We start from the raw sequence: 25,886 nt of genomic DNA, 5'->3' as shown, positions 1-25,886 counted from the left end.
TGTGATCAGAGTATGAAATTCTGTGAATTGATATTCCATGTGTCTAAATATGAGATTTGTCTAAAGCTCCAGTTCCCTCCACTTGCAAAATATCTCTTTTTTCTATGTAGTCATGTCTAATTTTTAAAACCAGAGCTTAATGTCATAAATTATCTCAAATCTTCTAGTAAATAGCAATCAGTCATTTGTTTTCAGAAATAGAGAGCAATATCTACTAAACAGGGCCACAATATTAGGACCAGTGACACTGTTTGCGAAATTTGATACATTTTTATATTGATTACCAGTAGCATAAACAAGTTATTTTTCCTTATTTCTTCCAAACAAGTGCAAGGGCGCGGGATGTTGATGACTAGTCATCTTGTTAATAGTTTATATAACATTTCAGGCCTAAAGAAAGACTTACAATAGGCAGATTTAGCTCTTGCATACGCATTTGAATTTCTGTCCAAAATCTGCATATGCATGAAGTTCAGGGTCAGATGTCATTTTGATAAATCTACTCATCTGAGTACGCAGAATAGGGTCCGCTAATTGCCATTTAGGTACTTTACACTATTTGAAGACAGCTATGCGTCTATTTCTACTTTCAAGATAAGTTTTCATTATTCAGATCCCAAAGTAAATCCAATAGCCCAACCCCATGTCTACCGTCAAAAGTCAAAACCTAATAACTCACTTTCTTTTTTTTTATATCAAAATTGAGTTAGGACCAAGTTTGTAGTCACTGGGGTATGTGCTTCGTGTTGTTGAAATAGTTAAATTTCAATCTTTTGATTTTGTAAGCAGTTACACCCATGACACAACCTAGCAACTTCCTTCATTTGCCGAGTATGCCACAGAAAAACCTAGTAACTCAATAGTCAAATCAATGGATAAGCTGGGGTTTAATATTCATTCATTACATTTTCCTTTGTTTTCTCAAAATAAGAAAAACGTGAGTTACTAGGTGTTGCCTTTTGACGGGAGATGTGGACAGGAGTGACACTGGTGGAAATACAAGAAAGGTGGTGCGTCCAATGGCTTGGATTAACCATAAACATGACATCATCTCATGTGCACGTAAAAAGATATTGATAGCCGGAATTCCACGAATAGTATCCCAAATGGTAACTGACTGAGCAAACTTCTCATCCATGACTTTCGGAAAGTCCCCCCCTCCCCCTCCCTCCGAAATAAATCCAGTGAATCTTAATTGTATCCATTAGTCAGCCACAACTTCTTCTTTCTTGGGGCTTAGCGTTCGCTGTCACCTAGGGTGATATCGCAGACACAGACAGCCACTCATAGGTTCCGGTAATTATAATATACAACCTGGATTTTTCAAAATGTAAATCCATCAGATTAGTTCATAAATCCAATATGGCTGAATTTGGGTCAATCTGGTTATAATACAGATCTATATTTCGTTTCGTTTTTTTTATACATTTGATGGCCTAGACTGCATGCAGATCTAGCAAGTTATAGTGTGAGGTCGCGTCAGGGGTCATACGAGCGGCTTTTGACCAAACATTGATTAATCAAACAACTTTGATGTTTCTAGTGGTTTACCCCGAGTCACGTGCATCAAAAGGCCATGAACTCGCCGTAACAGACCGTTTCTTTGGCTAATCCCTCATTTTAACCAAAACGCCGGTAATATAAAAACTCTTCCCGATCCTAGTGAAGTAAAGACGAATAAAACGAAATTTTGAACTATAAAAACGAAACGAAATAGGATGTGTGTTTAAATCAGATTGAAGTTGGGGTGCATCATAGTTTCTTTCATTATACCTGTTATAGGTCAGTTAACAGGAACACCACCAACGCATGTGGAACTTTTGTAGCGTGCGTCATAGTTTCTGTCATTATGTCTGTTATAGGTCAGTTTATAGGAACACTACCAACGCATGTGGAACTTTTGTTGAGTGCGTCATAGTTTCTGTCATTATGTCTGTTATAGGTCAGTTTATAGGAACACTACCAACGCATGTGGAACTTTTGTTGCGTGCGTCATAGTTTCTGTCATTATGTCTGTTATAGGTCAGTTAATAGGAACACCACCAACGCATGTGGAACTTTTGTTGAGTGCGTCATAGTTTCTGTCATTATGTCTGTTATAGGTCAGTTAATAGGAACACCACCAACGCATGTGGAACTTTTGTTGCGTGCGTCATAGTTTCTGTCATTATGTCTGTTATAGGTCAGTTTATAGGAACACTACCAACGCATGTGGAACTTCTGTTGCGTGCGTCATAGTTTCTGTCATTATGTCTGTTATAGGTCAGTTTATAGGAACACTACCAACGCATGTGGAACTTCTGTTGCGTGCGTCATAGTTTGTGTCATTATGTCTTTTATAGGTTAGTTTATTTATAGGAACACCACCGACGCATTGACTCACTAATATAACCGTTTTATATGTCATTCTTTATCTTTATGTAAACTTAGCAATCTGTCCAATACTTTTCCAGTTCAGTCACAAATTAATCAATGTTTATTATCTATTTAGGTTGCGGTTTTCTACATATTTGTCTTTTAAAAAAAACGGGGTCAAACACATCGGCAGTCATATTGGGGGGCTTATTGACCAAAATGACAATATACGGCATGACCATGTTTAAGTTAAGATAGGGGGTAGATCCAAGAGTTCTTTGACGTGCACGCAAATGTATACATGGGATCGCGGTTTTTCGTTCCATCCGAATGACTAGACAGCTGTCCTTGTCAGACGCTCCGTCCTGTACCACTGACACGTGGGAAAAACAACTTTATGACTTTTATGCCCCAAGAATTAAGCAAACTTGATGTCATCCAATATAAAGATCTCTGTAATCTGGACGGCGACAAACTGAAACAACAATGTAATGAGACATAGTATGTTAAGAACCCCAGAAACACTAAAATGACTTTTTGTTTTACTTCATCAAGAAACAGCGACGTGTAGAGTATATCTCCATTTTTTAGCATCCATAAGAACACAATAAGCATCAATGCAAAATGCACCGAATACAAAATAAACAGCAGCATTGCTTTAACCTTTCCCCTGCATTGGCCGAGAAAGTTCATCCAGATTTTCCGGCGTGGTTCTCCCTTGTCAGTGATGCAGGACGGAGGGGCTGACAAGGAAAGCTGTCTAGTCGTTCGGATGGGACGAAAAACCGAGGTCCCGTGTACACATTGGCGTGCACGTAAAAGATCCCTTGGCAGTTGGAATTCTATATAAGAGTAGGCCGTAGTGCCGCTGCCCGGGCAAAATTTCCCTCATAACACACTGTATGGCGTATGCCCGTCTTCATTAGCCCAGGTTAGGAGCAGAACAGTAGGACGTTAAACCCCATTTCATTTCATTTAACCTTTCCGTCAATAACTTCCAAGATTTAATTTCCAAATAGAGTTGTCTCCCTTGGACATCTATACATCCAATAGTGTTGTGTCATAGTGGATAAATTGGTTTATATTAATTGTTAATTTAACCAAAAATACTATACCAAATGCACAATAAATTGCACCTTTAAATTCCCCGTAAATATGTTTATCTTGCCGTTTGTTTACCAATCTGATTAAAATACAGATCTATATTTCGTTTCGTTTTTTTTATACTTTCGATGGACTACACTACATGAAGATTTGACCAGTTGTACATGGAGGTCACGCCAGGGGTCGTACAAGCGGCGTTTAACCCCATGCCGTCAGGCTTTGATTAATCAATCAGCGTTGAAGTTTCTAGTGGGTTAACCACAGTCCCGTGCATCATACGCCAAGAACACGCAATAACAGACCGTTTCATTGGCCAATCCCTCACATCATCCAAAACGCAGGTTATATAACAACTCTTTCAGATCCTAGTGTAGTGAATAAAACGAAATTTTGAACTATCAAAACGAAACGAAATAGGATCTGTATTTTAACAAACGATCTGTGCATCTGATCGCACGCCAAGAACTCGCTGTAACAGACCGTTTCATTGGCTAATCCCTCACGCCATCAAGAACGAAACGAAATAAGATCTGTACTTTAACCAGATTGTTTATTTTCCTATAGCGAACATACAAACAAACAAACAAACGTTCTGCTATACATATAGAGATTTATTATTGTACCAGAAATATGATTTTATAAAGCCGTGTAAGCAGCTATCGGCCGTTATCTACGTGTAACCTTTGCAATCTGTCAGATAATCTTGCATTTTATCATGAAACAATATTTTTATTCTGATAATCTCGCATTTTATTCTGATAATTGTTAAGAATAGGCATTGAGAACAGACACTGACTATCTATTTACCTCAAACCCATCCCACTTAGTAGATTATAGAATACCATAACGTAATGGGATTAACACCAGCGATACATTACAATTGATTATAGACAGTATACGCTTAAAATAGGCAATCTCTCTGATTTGGGTCAACAACCTTTTTTTAAATATTGGCGAATGACTTTACAAGTAGAGGTATAATGTTCATAATAATACAACTGTATGGACTTACTTCTTGGATTATTACATACAACGTTTCAATACTCTTACAGGTATCTTTATCAAACAATAATGAATAACAGCCATATAATTATAGTACATCCATAAGTAAAACAATTCATAACATTCAAAACATCAAATTAAGTTTAGGATAAATCACGAGACTGGAGAGTTATGCTGGGGAAAGGAAGATTGAAGAAAATAACCCGAGAAAAAGAAAACCCGAGGCCTGCAGGTTTGTTTTTATCAGTGAACCACTGCGTATCGCCTCAATACATAGCCGTGTTCTCGTGCTGTATACAATCGCAGCTGTCAATCACTCGTCACTTAATGAAATGTTTTAAATAGATATAGTTTTATCTTTAGGCGCACCAGCACCTTAAAGCTATATTTGAGAATCCGCCCATCGTTCTCACAACCAAAAAGTGGAATTCGAGATTCTTTGGTGTGTGTATATATGCTTCATTAGCAGTCCTCCTCGATTCTCTAATGTCAGCTAAAAACTATTTCCTACCTTTAATTTCAGATCCAAATTAAAAAAAAAGGAACTAAAATATTTTTGGATCAGATTAGGTTCTTATCTCGATTGAAGGATTAAAATATAGGTTGAAAACACAATAAATGGGGTTTGTAGAAGCGAAATACTGATAGCGGAACACAGGTACACGAAACAGTTGCTGTACTTAGGTCCATATGTGGTGCTGTTTAGGTACTAGCCATGGACGGTTATATGAAGAAACCGGTTTTAAACTGATAACGTTGAGTTATGAACCTAGGCATTTTACTACGAACGTGTTTGTCCCTCGGAAACGGTTAAAATGTGTCTGTCCTTTACACTTTTTGTGACAAATTAACTTTCTTTCTAATTGAGCTAGAATATTCAAACTTGGTAGGTGTTTATTAGGCGAATGCCTCGATGGAGGTGGAAGATATTTAAGCAGAGATAAGCAATTTGATTGGTTTATGCTTTGGGGCACGATAACTTTAGTTCCAATTAAGTGAGAGTGATGAAACTTGGTGTATAGTTTCATTGCATCAATACCTTGACTACGTGCGATAATGAACCTTTTCTGCTCAGGGTAAGCAGAGCTATAAGCAATGTGATTGGTCGAGACTTGGGAACACAATAACTCTCCTTGGAATTGAGGTAAAATGTTTAAATTTGGTGTGGGCGTCTATTAGGTGAATGCCTTGACAGAGTTTGGTCATGCGCATTTTCCAGTAAGGTTAAGCAGATATAAACAATTTGATTGGTCGAGACTTTGGAACACGATAACTTTGGTTCCAATTGGGTGAGAGCGATGAAATTCTGAGTATAGATTCATTCTATCTAAGTTCGATTATGGGAATTTTCTGCTTAGCAATTTGATTGGTCAAGACTTTGGAACATAACAACTCAGCTTTTAATTGAGGTACAGATGTTCATTAGGTGAAGCTAAGCAAAGTTAAGCAATTTCACTGGTCGGTGCTTTGAGACAAGATAAGTTTGATTCTAAATAATGCAGAGTGATGAAACAGTATAGTTTCACTACCAGGTACTTCAAAACCTGACTCGGTTTGATCGTGAACATTTTATGTTTAGACGAAGTATAGATAATCAGTTTGATTGCTCAATATTTTTGATAAAGGAGAATGTGCAATTAATTAATATGTGTCATCTATTTATTTTGGGATTTCCGTGGGGGACATCAATCTTACTGTTGGCTTGTTGTCATTAAATAAGATAAGTCATTGCATTTATGGACACCAATTAAGCATTGACTTAGCTAGTGATTGCTCACCTCTTCCAAAAACGCCAGCACAATCCAATTCTTACCATGCTCAGAAATTTCAAATAGTAAATAGTGTTTTCGTGAAAAAATAAAAAGGGCCTATATGCTCTGCTTATTCTGGGGGGTTGGACGTGCGCGCTGTATCATAAGGCCTGTCATTGAGTCAACTGGCGTGGTTTAGAATTCCCGTTTGTACGTGACAAGGAGTAGGGTCGCCTGTCCAACCTCGTGGGTTTTCTCCGGTTTTCCCCCACTGATAAAGACCCCTACGCACAAGCGAATTATTGAAATAAAATTAAACCATATGTTAGTCCCGAAATGACCTAGTTTGTGTCGAGTGGACGTTAAACTCCATTTCTCTCTCTCTCTCTCTCTCTCTCTGCTTATTCTGCAAACAAATGCTAAGCTTTGATTTACCCTGTATAACATAATTTTAATATAAGAATTCGTTCTATATATTAATTGTAACAAGAAAACCACATTTTAAAAAACAACCTATATATTTATGTTTTATCTTTTTGTCCGACATCTTACCTTTCCTTTTTTGGATGAATTAGTTTTAGGCGGTTGGTTAAGAATTTTGTTTTACTAATTTAGCGATAGAGGCTACAGAATGGGGTTTAACGTCCTACACTGCTGCACCTATTGGGCTAATGAAACTTATATACTCCTATATAAGTTCTCAAGCGTCAAAGTCTCGTATGCCACTTATATTCAGATGCAAGAAAACGGACAACCCATAACCTTCAACATAATCATAAAACAATCAGTTGTCTGTTGTATGGGTCAACAAAACTTAGTCCAGAGATAAACACACTTATTTTCCAAGAAGTCCCAACAATTTATTTCCTTATCAAAAAGATTTAAATCTCCATAAACAACTCTTAAGTCATTCCAAGCCCTGCACTCTGTATAATCATCTAAGTCTCTATATTATCCATGATGTATCATATATGCTCTATAATTATGTATGTATGTATGTAAATATTTATAATGTGTACATGTACCTAAATCAGAGAGAGGGGTTACACATAGGCATAGCCTGTTCCCCAATCCAAATTCAGATTTAATGAATAAAAATATTGTTTAAAAAAAAAAAAAAAGTCTCGACCAATCAAGTTGCTTATCACTCTGCTTAACCTAAGCCGAAAATTCTCATCAATTAAGTTTAAAAATTCTATCTCAGTTAAAAGCAGAGTTATTGTGCCCCAATAAGTGTTATTAATAAAGCGGAAACTGAACTATTTGAAGGACACCAAATATTAGCCAGGGTCAAGAACTAGTGTAACTTCTGAAAAACATGTGGAAGAAATGGAGGGCACCCATGTTCAGGCGAATGTTTGACATAACACAGACACACAATTCGTCGAACGCAGCCACACCCAGAGGCTTCTGACACGGTCGGAAAGGGATGCGAAAACCAAGGACGAAACCCAAAGAACAACCAAGGCCACAAACTATTAAATAATATAAAAGGCCATCCGTAGTCTTAAATGATCAACAGATAAGTTTCTATGCTCCCGCCAGACTGGGTGGCGTTCTTACTGCGCAGAGGCGTTCATACGGAGACTAGAAAATACATCCGTAGTCTTAAATTATCCCGAGATTAGCCTCTTATGCTCCCGTCAGACCGGGGTGGCGTCCTTACTGCGCTGCTGCGATCGTGCAGAGGCCAAACAATGCACAAATTCGCCGGCAAGCGTGGCCACAACGCGAGAAAATGTCCCCAAAAATTACAAACTTGAGAAAAGTCGTCTTCCTACCGCGACTTGTGCGATTATACCGCTTTCTCACGGCGCTAATCACAATCTCTACGCGTCTATGGCGTCTCTATTGAGATTTATTGGCTTGGCAACGGCAATCATCGGCAAACGTTTTCCCTCCGACAAATTAAATTCTAAAACACTTTTGTTATGTATTAGAAAAACAAATAGACGTTTGAAGTATTTGTAGGTAAAAATTATTTTCTATTTGGTGTAAATAGGTATTAAACTGAGTATAAAGCACCATTCTGCCCGAATCACTAACGTCTTATGTAAACAATGCACGCGCCATTGAGCCAATGATTGACGCCGCGTGATGTACCGTCACGTGTTGATGACAGTCATCTTTTACAGAGATATTAGAAGACTTTCGTAATCCTCTAAAAACAGATTGGACCATTCAGTCGGCGTCTTTGTTATCGTCACTGACCTATTCACTTATCTGTGTCGCCTATCATTACCTCTTTATTCGTATGTTTGCCTTACTACAGTATCCATTCGTTCGTCTGATACTGTTACATTGTTATGTCACATAAGGGGATCACGGTGGCTAAGTGGGTAAAACGGTGGCTCGCTTGCACTGGCCCAGAAAGTTCATCCAGATTTTCCGGCGTGGTTCTCCCTTGTCAGTGATGCAGAACGGAGCCCTGACAAGGACAGCTGTCTAGTCGTTCCGATGAAACGAAAAACCGAGGTCTCGTGTACACATTGGCGTGCACGTAAAAGATCCCTTGACAGTTGGAATTCGATATAAGAGTAAACCATAGTGCCGCTATAGAAAAACTTTCCCTTATAGCACACTGTATGGCGTATGTCCGTCTTCATTAGCCCAATTCGGAACAGAACAGTAGGACGTTTAACCTCATTTTATTGATATCACATCAGTATGTTATCGTTAGATACGATCTATTCTATACAATTCCTTTAGTTGGTGGGGTTAGATGATCGAATGTTTAGCACGTGCGCGCTGTATCATAAGGCCTGTCATTGAGTAAACTGGCGTGGTTGTGAATCCCCGGTTGTACGTGACAAGGAGTAGGGTCGCCTGTTTAACCTTGTGGGTTTTCTCCGGGTCCTCCGGTTTCATCCCACTGCTAAATACCCCTACGCTCAAGCGAATTATTGAAATAATAATAAACCATGTTAGTCCCGAAATGACCTAGTTTGTGTCGAGTGGACGTTAAATTCCATTTCTCTCTTTGGCAGTGGGATGAAACCGGAGGACCCGGAGAAAACCCACGAGGCTAAACAGGCGACCCTACTCCTTGTCACGTAAAACCGGGGAATCGAAACCACGCCAGTTGACTCAATGACAGACTTTATGAAATTTGTCATTGAGTCTTGTGACTTGGTTTCGATTACCTGTCTGTACGTAGGGTTGCCTGTCCAACATCGTGGGGTTTCTCCGGATCCCTCGATTTCCTTCCACTATACTAAAGACCTTACGCACAAGCGACCTATTGAAATAAAATTGTACCATATAAATAGTACTGAAAAGACCTAGTTTGTGTCGATTGTATCATTGTAGATCTATTCGTTCTTTCTTTTTGTATTATTTGTCGTGTCCATTTAGATCCATTTTTTCTGGTGCGTTTTTATCGTTTACACGAAATGAAATGAAATGAAATGGGGTTTAACGTCCTACTAGTGTTCTGCTCCGAACTAGGCTAATGAAGACGGTATCGTTTACACACCTGCCTCTGTAAATTGATCATATGGGTTTCTTTAGCTGTTTGTCCATCTGTAGTTTCTAACGTTAGTGTTTCGTTTATCTATATGTTTACCCGGGTCCCGTGAAAGATTGGATGTTTTCATCTGTGTCTTCCGTAGCTGACAGATCGATGTGTAACCGTTGTTCATCTGTTGGGTCACAGGTCGATTTTTAACCACTGTTCATCTGTGTCTTCTGTTGGCGAAAGGCCGGTTTATAACCGTTATTCATCTGTGTCTTCTGTTGGCGAAAGGCCGGTTTTTAACCACTGTTCATCTGTGTCTTCTGTTTGTGACAGACCGATTTGTAACCAATGTTCATCTGTGTCTTCTGTTGGTGACAGACCGGTTTTTAACCACTGTTCATCTGTGTCTTCTGTTGGTAACAGACCGGTTTATAACCGTTGTTCATCTGTGTCTTCTGTTGGTGACAGACCGGTTTATAACCGTTGTTCATCTGTGTATTCTGTTGGTGACAGACCGGTTTTTAACCACTGTTCATCTGTGTCTTCTGTTGGTGACAAACCGGTTTATAACCGTTGTTCATCTGTGTCTTCCGTTGGTGACATATCTGTTTGTAACTGCTGTTCATCTGTGTCTTCCGTTGGTGACATATATGTTTGTAACTGCTGTTCATCTGTGTCTCCTGTTGGTGACAGACTGGTTTGTAACTGTTGTTCATTTGTGTCTTCAATCGTTACTGATTGGTTTGTTTATGCGTGGTTTCTGTCAGATACATTTTACCCACTTCTTCGTTCATTGTTTATACACCAGTTTTGTCACCGGTCTCTGTTTAAAGATGTGCGCTTTTCATCGTGTCATGGAGTAGGGCCGCCTGCCCGACATTAATGGTTTTCACCGGGACTGGCTAAGTCCTGTCAATTCCGAAGATTTCAATACATACGCCAATTATTGAAATAAAAATATATCAGTTGGTCCGGGTATAGCCTATTGTTGAGTGCACTGGACACCAAATCCCCCCCCCCCCTCCGCTCTCTTTCTCTCTGATAAATGAAATATGAGTTCGTCTCGGCCAAGTTCCCTACTATACGGGTTCCCATATTTGCTGTTCCGACTAACTGGTTAAAAACGCCCGGTTGCGGGCAACTGCTTCTAGATTTTAGAAAAGTTGTTGTTTCAGAACTAAATTAGGTTATTGTTTAGGCCTAACTGAACCAAATTGATCTCAAAGTTTCGTTTATTTGTGTGTTTTCGGGTCTGTTAATGTATGGGCAATGACTGAAGAAAATGATTTCAACATTCAAACTGTAAATGATTATAGCATGATAATCGCGGTGCCTAGCCCATTTGTGGGTACTGCCTTCTGTTCCTACTCTTATCGACTGATAAACACTATGACCCAATTATGTAAATGGTCCATATTTTTTTTATATATAAACAAGTCAGGGGCCTAGTTCTGTCACGTCGAATTCTGGAAATAATGGAAGGGTTATTAGCTTTAGCGCTTTGTCTCATAGTCACAGGTTCGTTTTTAATTTTTTTTTTTGGGATTGTTTTTATTAATTATATTTGCTCAAAATCATAATTTATATTGTAGTAATGGCAGCGCAGTAGAATTACCATTTTACTTAGAAGATAGCAAATTTAGAAGAAAAAAATCCGTCTGTACCATACACGAAGGAAAATAATGATGTCTAATCGCATATTTCGTTCGACTAGTGAAGGTTGTTATTGTGTTACAGTACAACAATTGTAGGGGTTAAATCAGTTTTTTTTATTTTTCTGTATTTGAAAATGGATAACATTGTCTCGATGTATTTTTCGTAAATAATTGAAAATTACAAATAGATTTGATGTAATATTTGTCATATGAAGAACGTATTTCTCCGGTACTATTTTCTGCTGGACACAGTTATCTTTGTGCAAGGTGACATTATTGTTGGCACCTTATTCGGGATTAGTGGCGAATCCCGAATCATGAGTAACGCGCTGACTCGTTATTCGCGAATGCTCGTTATTCGTTATTCACGAATCAATGACATAGGTGAGTGCGGGAGAGGACTGCCCCGTGCACGCCAACAAACGAGTCAACACCCTACTCACTTGACAAACGGTTGTCTCCTTGCTAGTCGGTCACCCAACGTTCACCTACCCTTACGGGCGGGCGAAGCGAGGACATGGTCGGATGGAAGGTACGTCGGTCTGTTTTACTACCGAATCCCGAATAACGTACTGGCTCGTTATTCGTTATTCGCGAATCCTGAATAACGAGTCAGCACGTTATCCGGGATTCGGCAATGACATTGGTCAGTGCGGGAGAGGACTACCCAGTGCACCCCAACAAACCAGCCAACACCCTACTCGCTTGACAAACGGTTGTCTCCTTGCTAGTCGGTCACCCAACGTTCACCTACCCCTACGGGCGGGGGAAGCGAGGAAATGGTCAGATGGAAGGTATGTCGGTCTGTTTTACTAGCAAATCCTGAATAACGTACTGGCTCGTGATTCGTTATTCGCGAATCCTGAATAACGAGTCAGCACGTTATCCGGGATTCGGCAATGACATTGGTCAGGGCTTAGAGGACTACCCAGTGCACCCCAACAAACCAGCCAACACCCTACTCGCTTGACAAACGGTTGTCTCCTTGCTAGTCGGTCACCCAACGTCCACTTACCTCTACGGTCGGAGGAAGCGAGGAATTGGTCGGGTGGAAGGTACGTCGGTCTGTTTTACTGCTACACCCTACTCGCTTGACAAACGGTCGTCTGTTCCTAGTCAGCCACCCAAAGGCTCACTTATCCCTACGGTCGAGGGTAGCGAGGAAATGGTCGGATGGAAGATAGATGGAAGATAGGCCAGTCTGTTTTACTGACGAATCCCGAATAACGGGATTCGGCAATAAAACAGGCGATTGCTGGAGAGGGCTGCCCCGTGCACTCCAACAAACCAGCAGTCAATACCCTACTCGCTTGACAAACGGTCATCGCCGTGCTAGTCGGCCACCCAACGTTCACTTACCCTTACGGTCGGAGGTAGCGAGGCAATGGTCGGATGCAAGGTAGGCCGGTCTGTTTTAGTGCCGAATCCCAAATCCCGAATAACGTGCTGGCTCGTTATTCGAATCCTGAATCCCTATTAACGTGCCAACTTCACGTTGCCCGATTTTTTTATAACACATTTGTTTTGATACTAGTTTTCATTTGGAAAGTTCGCATAGCCTTAATTAGTTTCGCTGTTTTAATATGTTTTTGTTTTAATATTTATAGCATCCGCTGCACCAAGTTCAGCACCACTAATTACTGCGCCTGGTTGTGGTGTAACGTCTGCCCGTGGAGCAAACCCTTTTATTGTCGGAGGAGCCGAAGTCAGCCCCTTGTATAAATGGCCATGGATTGTAAGAATATAGCTTTACATTTCACGATTTTTAGTTTACTTTTACTTCAATCGATCGGGAATTTCTCATTAATATTTTACTCCAATTGTTGCAAATCGTCATAATAGGGCATTTAATGTTTAAAGGAGCGAAATCGCTAACATTTGGGACCTAGAAATTGAAACAAGTGGGTCGCAACTCATATAATACTGTGATATAAATGTATATAAACTGATATACATTCAATGGTTTCCGTTTTTACTCTAATTTCAAATCAGTTATGTTCCGCGAAATAGGCCAGCAGTCTCAATCGAATGCAAATTTCTAGCGCCTGGTTATTCCAGTCTACATACGCCGTTTGTTTTGGTGCAATATGTCTAGCCTCGTTCCTCGCGTCTCTTGCTAGAACTGGGGCTGAAACGCATTATGGTACACGATTCGTGTACCAATGGTAAAATGTTTATTTTGTCTTAAATATTGGATATCAGAAGCCCATCTTTTTCCGTTAAGATCACAGCATCAACGTTGATTTAAATTGACAAATAATTTGTGTTTTCAATGTTGAAGATTTTTGATGATATTGAGTTAGAGACTTAGCTACTTTAAGCTTAGTAAAAAAAAATTATAATTTTTAGGGAAGCCTACGAAGCTCCGGTAGCCATATTTGTGGAGGTGCCTTGATAAAAAATAAAGCTGGAACATATTACTTCATCACTGCTGCCCATTGCACGTAAGTAATGTATAAAAAAACGGACATAAAGCCAGAATGCTCAAAAACAAGTGCGAAAGCAAACTCATATTCTTTTGGGGTGGCCGAATGGTTAGCGCGTGCGCGTTGTATCATGGGGTATGTCACTGTGTCGAGAGGACGTTAAACCCAATCTCTCTCTCTCTCCCGGTTGTACGTGACAAGGAGTAGGGTCGCCTGCCCAACCTCGTGGTTTTTTTTCGGATCCCCTGGTTTCCTCCCACAGCTGAAGACGCCCGACGCAAGCGAATTATTGAAATAAAATTGAACAATATGTTAGTCCCGAAAAGACCTAGTTTGGTCGAGTGTACGTTAAACCCAATCTCTTTCTCTCTCTCTCTCTCCAACATGGGTTGCATGCGAATATCGATGAATGGAACAGCTTTAAGCTTGAACCGATATGGGTCTAAAATATTGTGTTTTATGAAAGATGATTGAGGGGGAGATGCAATAATTTTAGCGTACGCCTGTCATGGCACACACATGATTCCATGCCGTTGGTCAAGTTAGTGGTTGATATGAACTGAACAAGACCGTGGCTCCTGCGTCAGTGTTAAAAAGGACTCGAATTTCTTATTGAGATTTTTGATATTGGGGGATACATCATAATTTCTTATCAAATATCAAACCCGAGAATGAAAGTGTCATTCTGTGTAAAAAAACAGTCTGGATTTAGATTCATTGTCAGTTGCCCATTGCTGAATACAATTTTAAAAAGCTGCATAAAACACCTGACAGTCATCAACATAAAGAGAGCCGCCTACCTCACGTTTAAATTTGATTGCACTTTCCCCGAAAACTCCCACTGATCCAAGGCGTACCTTAAACGACCATAAAGATAATGGCAATTAAGTGTTGTTTCTGGACCAATCTGATCAAAACACAGATCTTATTTCGTTTCGTTTTATATAGTTCAAAATTTCATTTTATTTTTATGTATTACACTAGGATCTGGAAGAGTTGTTATATAACTTGCGCTCTGGATGGCGTGAGGGGTTAGCCAATGAAACCATCTGTTACGGCGACTTCTAGGCGTGCGATGCACGGAACTGTGGGTGAACCACTAGAAAAGTCAACGCTGATTGATTAATTAATGTCTGACGTCATAGGGTCAAAAGCCGTTCGTACGACCTCTGACGCGACCTTTGACCACAACCGGTCAGATCTTCATGTGGTGTTGGCCACCGAAAGTATAAAAAACGAAACGATATATAGATTTGTATTTTAATCAGATTTTTTCTGGACGAAAACGTTTCGACGACGATTTCAAGTATAACTAGATGATCAAGGGTGCTACTTTAGAACCGAAATCCACAACTGAGATCTGTGGTGAGCTTGTTGGACTCAAGGTACCAAACAAGCCTTGGATCGATTGACTAAACTCTCCACCGTTGTTTATATACAGCTAGTTAAACATACATTATGCAAGAGTTAAATCTTCCTAATGCAGGCCTTTCTTTAGGCCTGAAATGTTATCTAATTTATTAATTAGACATTAATTAACCTATCCGGACCATAATCAACTCTAGATGGCATCGCTATGAGCCGATTTACTGCATAACTTTCCTTCACGATTTAACGATTAAATGGATAATCGAGACTATGCTGTTTATCGTACTGAATTTAGTAATGATGATCGAGGCTAGGCGGAAATTTCAAACGCTTAGTTTCAGCAAATTGCCTTTACATTATCTAGTTTTTAACTATTATAGTGAGAACTGCCAACTCTTTATCGAATCTCCCATAATGCATCTTTAAGATACTCACATAGATAACAAATTGTTCCGGTACTGCTATAGAGGGTTGGGTGGATGAGTGGTCTGTCATTGATGGCATGGTGTCGAGTATAAGCCGGTTGTCTGAAGTCTCGAAAATCCTGTACATAATATAACATAATTAAAACTCTTGCATCTTGCAGAGATGGAAGCAACGTCAACCGTCTGTCTGTCAAATTCGGATCCCATTACCGAAGTTCGTCAGAAGCCGGATCCATTATCTTAGACGTTGCCGCTAAGATAGAACATCCTAACTATAATCCAAGCACCATACAAAACGACATCGCAATTCTCGTTCTCCAGAACAGCCAAACCATAGTGGAATCAGACCAAATTAGCCCCATCTGTTATGCTAGTAGAGATCATAACGCTGGGGAAGAATGTACTGTAATTGGTTGGGGGACAACCAGTGAATCAGGTAAGCATTTTGTTTTAGTATCTGTTTGTTGATCATGGGAACTAACCATGAATTCACGACATTATGTTGCTGTACTCAACAGAACCAGCTTACAGCCAGTATTCTGGGGTACCAGTTTCATGCTAAAATCTTTCGTTCCACTTTACCACAGGGTTAGCTTTCATTTACCTATAAATGGTTCCACTAATGATGTCTTCCGCCTTGCTCCAGTCACTGTAGCGGATCGTCCTAAGGCCTTCATTTGACTACAAAAAATGTTACTGGCCTATAACTCCCTTAATTTCCATTTACACTGACCCGAAACTGTACTGTACGTAGCTTTACATATAATAAACCAATTTCCATTGAAGAACAGGTGAAACCTTACCTTATAATTATATGATTTGATTAAACCCAACTACTATGCGAAATTTCTATTCATTTTAAAATGGCCGCCGAACCAGTATCACGTGGTGTCGTGTCACTCGAAAATACAGAAAAACTGTTCGGTAAGATAAGATTATGATTTCAGTGTTCCACTCCTCACTATTTTTAACATAATTACTTATTTCCGTGCAGACTGTGATGATACGTGTTGAAGATTTTGCAATTGAACCTAATTTTACTTGTTCAAAACCTCGAATAGTGTATCAATTGCAGTCTTGGATAAGAATTATCACGGCTACAAATTGCAGCTATCATTTACCGAGCTTGAGATGGCAGGTGTAGTAGTATTCTACTGATGAAAGTAGTATTATATTTGTCATCTATTCTACCAGGAAAGAAACTTTCGGGGACAGTCAATCGATCTCTAAATTTTCTAAATAAACACTACTCTGGAAAACAGGTTACCCAGAAAAGCGACATACTCTACATTCTTAAAAAAATTCACATAGTAAGAGCCACGGTGGCTAAGTGTGTAAGGCGCTGACTCGTCATGTGTTCGATCCCTGCATTGACCGAGAAAGTTCATAGGGATTTTCCGACATGGTTTTCCCTTGTCAGTGGTGCAGGACGGTGGGCCTGGCAAGGACAGGCGACTAGTCGTTCGGATGGGACGAAAAACCTAGTCCCCGTGTATACATTGGTGTACACGTAAAAGATCCCTTGGCTGTTGGAATTCGATATAAGAGTAGGCCATAGTGTCGCAGTGGCAATTTTCCCCCATAGCACACTGTATGACGTATGTCCGTCTTCTTTAACCCAGTCGGAGCAAAACGGTAGGACGTTAAACACCATTTCATTTCCGATCGACGCTTATCAGCATATTCCGAATATTTACCTAACCTATTTAACTCTTTCATATTACTGGTACTCTGTAAGTGAAAGAATTTAAACCGTTTCGCCTAGTATATGTTAAGGCTAAATACATTTTGTATACCATCATAGTGTTAAATATGTTATACTAGCTGATGAACCGGCGGTGCACGGGTTGAAAGTAGTACAACTCCAAAACCGGAAGCCATAGTCCGAGCTACCCCTATACACCAAATGTCAACCGCGGGACAGCCCTAGAGTAGCCGCCAGCTCTGAACAGACAGACAAACAAACACAAACGACAGTAACAAATATTCGTCTGGATTGATTGAGTTGATTGGATCAATATCAAACCATAGATCATTACGATCGTGTCGACTGTCTTCAGAGTTGATATAAGTTGTACGATCAGGCTAGGAATGAAACAAGTTCATGGGTTTTGTACAGCTGACCGTACACTGTGCTGTAATGGGTAAAAAGTGAAGGGGGTTGGGGGGTAATATATTTTAATGACTTTAGCAACATTAACTTCTAATTTTTGTATGTTTCTTACAGGTTCTCTGGCTAATCTGCTAACTATCACTTGGCATAAAATACAAGAGTAATATTACTTTTTTTTTCACAGGTTCTCTTGCTAGTAGGCTACAAGAAGCTGCAAAACCCATTTTATCTGATTCTCAATGTTCTTCTGATCTTGGTTCTAACAGTTACTACTCTAACTCTATGCTGTGTTCTGGTTATGCTGCTGGGGGAGTAGATGCCTGCCAGGTAAGAATTAACCAGAGATATAAGTTAAAGAATAGTATAAACTCATCGAATTCGCTATGACAATACCCAATCTGTTAATTGCCGTGGAATCTATTCTACGTGCACATGATCTCTGGTACCGTGTGGGGGGTTGGATGGCCGAATGGTTAGCACGCGCGCTATATCATACGGTCTGTCATTGAGTCAACTGGCGGGGTTTCGATTCCCCGGTTGTACGTGGCAATGAGTAGGGTCGCCTGTCCAACCTCGTGGGTTTTCTCCGGTTTCCTACCACTGCTAAAGACCACTACGCGCAAGCGAATTATTGAAATAAAATTGAACCATGTGTTAGTCCCGAAATGACCTAGTTTGTGTCGAGTGGACGTTAAACCCATTTCTCTCTCTCTCTCTCTCTCTCTGGGACCGTGTTAATTTACATCGGCTGAATCCCCGGCAAGTATTCCCCGTGGATCTCTAGCAGACAGCACCTTAAAAGTCTAATGCAGTGATTCTCCACCTGTGTGCCGCGAGATCCTCCTAAGTGTGTCGCGGAATTTGAACGACACACAGAGAAAATGCGAAAAACCACGTGATCCAAATTGTGTATTCACTTTATTTAGTTTTAGTCATTCTATGTGTCTAGTCTGTGTCTACGGTTGTATGCTGTCTGACTTACCATGTTTTTATTTTGCAAAATTCAAATATTTTCATTCATATTTAGCCAGGTGTGTCACTATTTTTTCACGTGTTCCAAGGTGTGCCTTCGGCAAAAATAGGTTGAGAACCACTGGTCTAACGCAATGTTATGGGTCATCCCGTAAATCGTCACCGTAGGGCGGGATCGACATATACTATTCAAAAAAAGTAGGGGATATTTGATTTTGGGGGCATAATACTAAAATATGCAAATGACTACGAAAAAAGTCACTATAGAACCTAACAGAAGAAACATTTCCAGTTACATGTGACGCCCAAACGCACCAATAGCTACCGCATGGAATGCAGGTGATGCTTGGGATCATCATGGGGGTCCAACCCAAGATTTGCACGACTCTGACTTTGAATGTTACAGTCATTGTGGCATTGAATTCCAGGGTGGAGACATCAGTTTAATTGTTTTAGTGACCAGAAAACAAATTTTGATATGCGTCGGCTTACCCAAAATGAAAGGTTACGTGCCCTTGGCATGCTACAGATCGGCACAACACAGGCGGTTGTGGCGCGGACGATGAATGTTTCTCAGTCTGTCAGAAGCAGGCTATGGTCCAGATACCGTGATACACAATCTGTACAGGACAGACCACGCTCAGGTCGACCAAGGGCGACAACTCAAGCCCAGGATCGATTTATCCGTACCTTGGCCTTGAGAAATCGTGTCATCACAGCAAATCAGATCAGCGCTCGTCTTCAAACAGACACTGGTGTGAGAGTGAGTGACCAGACGATTCGGAATCGACTGCATAGGGGTCACCTTCGCGCCCGACGTCCTCGCGTGATCCCTTGTTTGAGAGATCATCACATTCAGGCAAGACGTCGTTGGTGTAGGGATCGTCAACACTGGGATAATCGACGCTGGAGCAATCTGATGTTTTCAGATGAGTCAAGGTTCACTGTTGATTTTTTGGACAGACGTAGGAGGGTGTGGCGTCGTCGAAACGAGCGCTTCCAAGACGTTAACGTCATCAGACATGATCGATTTGGGGGTGGTTCTGTTATGGTGTGGGGAGGCATCACTGTTGCTGGAAGAACGGCTTTACATGTTGTTGCAGGGCGTGTTACAGGCCAGTACTACCGGGACAACATCTTGGCAGTCCATGTTGTGCCGTTCGCACGACGTCATGGCCGCCGTTTCATCTTCCAGGATGACAACGCAAGATGTCACAGGGCCAGGATCGTTACAGGTTACCTCCAACAATAGAACATCACCACATTACCTTGGCCAGCACTGAGTCCCGACCTCTCCCCCATCGAGCATGTCTGGGACATGCTTGGACAGAGGTTACGTCAACGTCAACAACGTCCTGCCAATGTCCAAGAACTTGCTGCTGCGTTGCAACAGGAATGGGACAATCTGGACTAAAATGACCTTAGACGTCTCATTAGGAGTATGCCACGTTGGATCAATGCTTGTTTGGCAAACAGGGGAGGATTTACCCGTTACTGACTTGGTTGTGATGCTGTGGTAACTTTGCTGTTTGACCCCGGGTATCATTTTACCCTTATAATGGTCAGTCTGTGCCTTACTTAGTCTAACGATCATTTGGAATAAATCGATGAATGTGAACTTCATTTCATTTTGTCATTTGTTTCTTCGTCAGTTTCATTAGGTGACTTTAATAACACTTAAAAATCAAATATCCCCTACTTTTTTTGAATAGTATATTAGCCGCGAAAACTATCTTATTGAACATGAATAAGAGTATCTTTGCTACTTTTGCTGGAAGATGATATTATCATACAATGCATTTGAATTTTTTTTTTATGCCCTGTGCATTTGTCAGTCTTTTATGATAGATGGTACTATTATGCTGCATTCAATTTCTGTCTGTCCAAGCGTTTATTTTTACTTTAAGCCCGTTTTCCAATGCGCGTTTTCCCCGGTTACATAGAAACGATTGTTACAGTATTCGTTCTGCGCGTCAGGTTTTGAAGACGACACCGGTTTAAGATATTATATTACATTTATTCTTGTAAGCATATAAAGTACCAAAAAAAACTAGTTAAAATTAAATGATTCATTACCGTTAACTTGTGTTGAGAGAGCCCTGGTCATAGCTCGGCAGGACTCAGTCTGGACTTCGCCTGGCCTGAGTCTGCTCCCTCCTTAACTACCTTTCCGGCCCTTTCTTTATACCACTTGGTCCGTGTCAAATGTCAGGATGATTACACAGCTGGATATTACGTAATGCCATAAGCTTTCTGTACAAATTACTTTACAAGACAACAGACATTACATGAATCAACTATCTGTCGTAAGTAATACAGCTGACATGATAAGGATGACATGTCCCTACTGTGCAATGCGACCCAACGATCGTATAACATTTGCATTAGACCGACATTTTCGCTGGCCAAAACGCGTTCATGTAAAATGGACCTAACCAGTTATTAAGCATTTATTTTACATTATGCTCGTTTTCCAGTGCGCGTTTTCCCTGGTTACATAGAAACGAAGCATTTATTTTAACGTTTCTGGCAGCAAAGCGTTTTAACAATCAAGCGTTTAATTTCAATCGGATTAAAATACAGATCTATATTTCGTTTCGTTTTTTATACTTTCGATGGCCTACACTACATGAAGATCTGGCCAGTTGTATTGGGAGGTCGGGTCAGGGGTCATACGAGAAGCTTTTAAAATTATGACGTCAGACATTGATTAATCAATCAGCGTTGACGTTTCTAGGGGGTTTACCCACAATTCTGTGCAAAGTACACCAAGAACGAAACGAAATAGGATCCGTGTTTTAATCAGACTCGTGTGGGCAATGGAATAAAAACAATACATTTATTTCTTGTTGTAGGGTGACAGTGGAGGACCATTTTTCTGTCAACGAAATGGTGTATGGGAACTCGTTGGTAAGAATTATTGAAATACTTAAATATATGCGTCATAATTATTATGGACGTTAAATTTATATTCTTATTATGTTATACATTTAAGGAGAGGGCGGGGGATGGGCAAATAGTTAGCGCGTGCGCGTTGTATCATAAGGTGTGTTTAAAAGATATTTTATTCAAATATTTTAGGTGCTGTAAGCTGAGTATATAAATATATGTTTTAATCATGTTTTAAATATGTTTTAAAGATATTTTATTCTAATATTTTAAGTGCTGTAAGCTGAGTATATAGACATGTTTTGAAGGTATTTTATTGCTTGGTATATAGATATGTTTTAAATATATTGTATTTTAATATTTTAGGTGTTGTAAGCTGGGGCTATGGATGTGCACGACCTGGTAGACCAGGAGTTTACGCTGATAACTGGGATCTTAGATCTTGGGTGAATGACCAAATCAATTAAACAAAAACTAATAAATGTTTTTATATATTGCTTTATACGTTACTCCGCCTTTATGGTTTACAAACTGTCGATTCCCCAGCTGTACGTGACATGCAGTAGGGTCGCCTGTCCAACCTCGTGGGTTTTCTCCGGGTCCTCCGGTTTCCTCGCACTGCCAATGTCCCCTACGCGCAAGTGAATTATTGAAATAAAATTGAACCATGTTAGTCTCGAAATGAACTAGTTTGTTCGAGCGGTCGTTAAATTTGGGGGATCAGGGTGGCTAAGTGGGTAAGACGCTGGCTCATTAGCCTGGATGTCGGGTGTTTGATCCCTGCATTGGCCGAGAAAGTTCATCCAGATTTTCCGGCGTGGTTCCCCCTTGTCAGCAGAACAGAACAGTAGGACGTTAAACCCCATTTCATTTCATTTGGGAAAATTTGCCCGGGCAGTGGCACTATGGCTTACTCTTGTATCGAATTCAAACTGTCAGTGGGTCTTAGCAAATGAATGATTTAGCACAAAAAAAAAACAAATAGAAATCATGGGACCGGTCTTAAAGGAGCTAATATCCAAAATCTTCAACATTGAAAACACGATTTATTTGTCAATTTAAAGTAGCCAAGTCTCTAACTCAATATCATCCAAAATCTTCGACATTGAAAACACCAATTATTTGTCAATTTAAAGTACCCAAGTCTCTAACTCAATATCATCCAAAATCTTCAACATTGAAAACACGATTTATTTGTCAAATTAAATCAACATTCATGTAGTGATCTTACCGGAAAAAGATGGGCTTTTGATATCCAATATTTAAGACAAAATATACATTTTACCATTGGTACACGAAGCGTGTACCATAATGCGCTTCAGTCCCAGTTGTATCAAGAGACTCAAGGGACGAGACTAGACACATTGCACCAAATCAAACGGGGTATGTAGACTGGAATAACCAGCCGCTAGAAATTTGCACTCGCTTGAGACTGCTGGCTTATTTCGCCGAAAAAAAACTGATTTGAAATTTGAGTAAAAACGGAAACCATTGAATGTAAATCAGTTTATATACATTCATATTACAGTATTATATGCGTTGCGACCCACTTTTGTCAATTTCTAAGTCCCAAATGTTAGCGATTTAGCTCCTTTAACGCTGGTCGTCCCCTAATTGGCGATAGTCTGCTAGTTGAAGCCATTGCTTAGAATATCAAGCTTTTTAACAAAAAGGGCGATAAAGGATAGAATTTCGGAAAGCGACAGAAATTATCAATAAATAACGTAAATAGGAACTAAGAAAAACTGCAAGAAATAAACAACAAATCTCTGTAAACTCAAAATGAAAAAAACAAAATGAATTTTTTACTAGAAAAAACGTACGTATGATTCCAAATTCACTTGCGTTTCGTAACTGATACTGTTGGTATGTTTTCAAGAGTGTCATAAGTAAAAAGGATTTTTCTGATGTTTGATTTGAGAAAACTCTACTGTTACAAAAATGATATCGTGTTTCAAGTTTCTAATTCCTAACATGTCCGGAAAATATTCCAGTTAAAATAAAAATGCGTTTTGCTTAGATTTAAATTTATCAGCCAGTTATTACCCAGTTGGACCCCCTATCCTTCCTCGGAGACTGGAAGATCCATAGCTATTCTGGAGCCAAGAACAACCGCATCAATCAGGTCCTCCATAACTACATGGGTCCTGCACCAGAGGAATTAGTGATACACGTCAAGCTCAACAACAGGGAGGAAAGTGGACCAAGGATACACGAGCAGATGCTAGATCTACTCAAAGTGACCAGAGCAACTTTCCCAACAACCAAGCTCTTCACCACACAGATCCCCACTTCTTCCCGGCTCCGACAAGAAAATCCGATCGCCTACCAAAACATCACCAGCTACAACCAATTGAGATCTCCACTGCACCCTCACCAAACATCACCACACTACCAAACTTCAAGGGTAAAATAGAACTGAAAGGTGACGATGCCATCCACACTGTAGTCCAGACACGGCTAGAGAAATCATGAACTGCTGGATGAGGAATTTAAACTAGGATTAGAACAAAGGAATGAGAAGCCGTCTTTGGGACAGAAATTTGTATTGTAGTTAAGTCACATAATTAAAAATGAAATGAAATGTGGTTTAACATCCTACTGTTCTGTTCTGTTCTGCTCGAATTCCAACTGTCAAGGGATCTTTTACGTGCACGCCAATGTGTACACGGGACCTCGGTTTTTCGTCCCATCCGAATGACTAGACAGCTGCATCACTGACGTAACAGAATCAATACATCAATCAATAGGCCTACTGATATAAAAGTAAAAAAAATAAATAAACAAAGGCTAATGTTAAGTTATAGAAATTACAATTACAATTAGTTGTAATAATTTGTACTATCATGTATAAAAGTGACGATATCATTACCAGTATGTTAATGATGAAAGTGTCTGGTAGCCTACCAACAACAAAGATTTTCACAGCGTTGGAAAAATATTGTGACAAAAAATGAGGTATAGTAATAACGGATATAATGCAAAGTTAATGAAACAATAACGTCACTTACCCACTTGGCCACCGTGATCCCCACATGTTTTATAAAGACAATATAATATTTATAAACAGTAATATCTTTCAAAATGAAACGTTTCCCAATGGCCAATAATAAGCTGAATATAAATTCTCATGATAATATTTTTTTTTTGCAAATTAAGCCTGCCTGTCCAATAGCAGCATTGCCATTTCTTGATGAGTCTCTATTTTCAGTTTCTCCTTTAATTCGTCCCACGGTTATTAATAATTAGACTTGTCCATCGAAGGAAAAAATCACACTGGTCGAAGTCCAGAACAATAATAGATTAGATAAAGATCTAGCTGATTGACACCTCTATATATAGGCTACAATTCAGGCAAATTAGACCTAAGACGGGCTGTCTAGAATGTTATTAATCAGTTTGATTTAATTGTGTGGTAATCCAAGTCATATTAATCCCCATTTCTTTTAACATTCCCGCTGATCTTATAGAAGCGCCACATAGAAGAGGATATCCAAAGCCCTGTATAGGGAAAGTTACGACAACTCATTTACAGGCGCCATTTTGGGTCCCAACTATGACGCCACAAAAACTATGGCGTCATATAGCTTTACTTAACCAAACGTTTTAATTTATCCTAAAAAAATTGCAAAAGAAACCAATGCAGTTTGGTTTAATGATAATATGTCTGACAAAATCATACTCAAAATCGGCCATGGCAAAATTACATGTTTAACATAATTCAATTTGGCGTTCTTCAGGAATTATCGAGAGCGCTATATCGTAATCAGTGTCTTTCAGTGGTGGTAGAATAAATAATTTATTTTTAAACTCCTCAAACACAGAGTGGTTATGCAAGCGAAGTGTGTCGAAAAATCGAATTTGACAAACATCAATTTAAAAATGTATTTTTCATTTGATGGCGGGCATTTCTTTCAAAATGGTGGAATTTTCATTAATTTTCATTTCTTTCCGTTGGGTATGACTTGTAATATGTGGTATATTAATCCCGAAATGACATGGTTGCTCTTAAATGAATATATTGTTAAAGCGATTTAAACATCTAGATGCAATAGACAAGGTGTAGAAAATTCAAGCTACATTGAAATGTTGGCAATAAAGATCGAATCATAGTTTTTAGTTATACACTGTTAACCACCCGTAGATGTTATAAATCACATAATTTATTCAGCTCGACGCAAGATTTAAAATGGATAGATGCGTTTCGTTTAACTTGAATGTAGATTTATATCATGCATATATAGGACCTTTCGGTTGAATCATATCATAGGAATATCTTATTTGCATAGTTTTACGTATTTGTCGACATTTAGGTGTACGTGTTCTATTGTTCTATTTATAGCCTATACATTTTCTTGTTTCACTTGAC

The 25,886-nt window shown here is 39.6% G+C and overlaps 1 long non-coding RNA gene across 1 annotated transcript; it reads left to right on the top strand.

Annotated features, from left to right (window-relative positions):
• The first annotated feature begins 17,878 nt into the window (after positions 1–17,878).
• Positions 17,879–21,968, top strand: LOC130010889 (uncharacterized). Its single transcript, XR_008786181.1, has 3 exons — positions 17,879–17,983; positions 21,484–21,538; positions 21,884–21,968. It is a non-coding gene; the product is annotated as an uncharacterized LOC130010889 (long non-coding RNA).
• Positions 21,969–25,886: the final 3,918 nt, after the last annotated feature.

The sequence above is a fragment of the Patella vulgata genome, chromosome 2, assembly GCF_932274485.2.
Source record: "Patella vulgata chromosome 2, xgPatVulg1.2, whole genome shotgun sequence".
NCBI classification, from domain to species: Eukaryota; Metazoa; Mollusca; class Gastropoda; family Patellidae; genus Patella; species Patella vulgata.
Note: the sequence above shows the minus strand (reverse complement) of the source record. Positions and strands in the feature narration are given on the sequence as shown.